A 1827-nucleotide genomic window follows, 5' to 3' on the forward strand; every position below is an offset into this window, starting at 1 on the left:
AACGAAAATTAAATAAATACGCTAATTAAATAAAGTGTGACAAAATAAATAAATAACTAGATGAATAAAAAACTATAGCATAAAAAATAACATAGAAGGAAAGAATAAATTAAATAAAATAAAGAGTCTAGTCCTCGGATAATACCTTTAATTCGGTATCTGACGGTCGAAGCCGATTAATTCCACGAACCGGGAGCTTCCGTTTTTAATGAAAATTTTAGTAAAAAATTGAGCTTAGGAAATTTGGAATTTTTGAGAAAAAAAATATTTTTCTCAAAAAAATTCACTCTATCTCTCTAAAAATGTTTAGAGTGAGAAAGTTTTCCTCTCTCAAAAAGCCCCCCTCTTCACCTTGGGATCCGTGCCCTTATATAGGGAAACGGATCCCGGAACAATGGGCGACGCCCAAAAACAAATTGAGCGTCGCCCATTGTGGTTGGGCGGCCGCCCAACCTAGTGTCGGGCTACCGCCCAACCTTGTTGGGCGGCCGCCCAACATGAGTTGGGCGGCCGCCCGACACTAGGTTGGGCGGCCGCCCAACAATGTTGGGCGATCGCCCAACTTTCGTTGGGCGATCGCCCAACGGCGTTGGGCGAGAGCCCAACGCGAGGTTGGGCGCCCGCGCCCAACCCTCGTCGGGCGTCCGCCCGACGTGGTTGGGTGCCCGCCCGGCGACCCTCGGGGCGTGCCCCGCACCGTCGGACGCGTGCACTCCGTGGCCGCCGAGCGCGCGTTCCGCGCAGCTAGACGCTCGCATGTCGCGGCCGCCGAACGCGCGCCTCGCGCTGCCAGGCACGTGTGCTCAACGGCCCACGAGGGCGCGCACCGCTAGCGGTCCCAGGCATTGCTCGGGCGTCGAGAGCGTGCCACTCGCGGTGCGTCCGACGGACGCCGCACGCACGTCTCGAGCCGTCAAGCGGGCTTTCGACCATCGTCGTCCGCGTGCGGGATGCCATTGCGTGCCCGCGCCGTGCCGTTAATTTTCCTCAGCCTATTATTCTTTATATATTTTTTAAAACTTCCGGAATCAATCGCTTCGACCGTCTTGTTTCAGGTTTTCGTCACAGGTCCTCCGACTCGGTGTCTACAGACGGTAAGTCTATTTTTAGCTTAAAGGCATCATCTCTATCAAAGTTCCCTAGACCTGGATATCCCCTAGCAACCTCCACACGTCGGTTGTCAACAGGCCCAACATCCGTCATAGTTCTAACGGTATCATCATTTCCGATACCCTCAAAGTCATCACTATCACTATCAGCGTTATGCACAATGACAAAGTTGGGTCTTCTTACCTCAGGATCCCTAGGACCCATTTGTGGAAGCGGTTGTTCAAGGGCTCCTTCCTTTCTCTGGGTCGATCCTCCCGTGGTTGGTCGGATTAGCGCCAGAACCTCCAGCTTGAAGTTTTCTAAGGAGGTGGTTAGCTCCAGGAACCGTTGATCGGTCTGCCTCTGCCGTTCATGGCTGGCTTGGATTTGCTCCGCGAGGTGCTCCCTCAGCTCCTCATACCTCCGGTCACTGGTTTCCATGGAATCTTGCAGTTGTCGGGGTTGAACCATTGCCAAAAGAAGTTTCGGGTCAGGAAACGATCAGCTCTGATACCAACTGATACAGATTGAAAGCGATGAATGAAGGTTTTAATCGTAAACCAACAAAGATGTTCTTCTCTAGCTAAACTAGAAGGAGTGAATCCCAATAAACAAGGTATAAACTTTAAACTCTCAAAGAGAATGAATTTGATTGATAAAAGTTGCCGTCATTCTTACAAAATGAGGATTTAAATACTTCCCATTAATGGTAACAAAAGACTAGTATTACCCATACTA

This window comes from Euphorbia lathyris, chromosome 3 (genome assembly GCF_963576675.1).
Source record: "Euphorbia lathyris chromosome 3, ddEupLath1.1, whole genome shotgun sequence".
Lineage (NCBI taxonomy): Eukaryota > Viridiplantae > Streptophyta > Magnoliopsida > Malpighiales > Euphorbiaceae > Euphorbia > Euphorbia lathyris.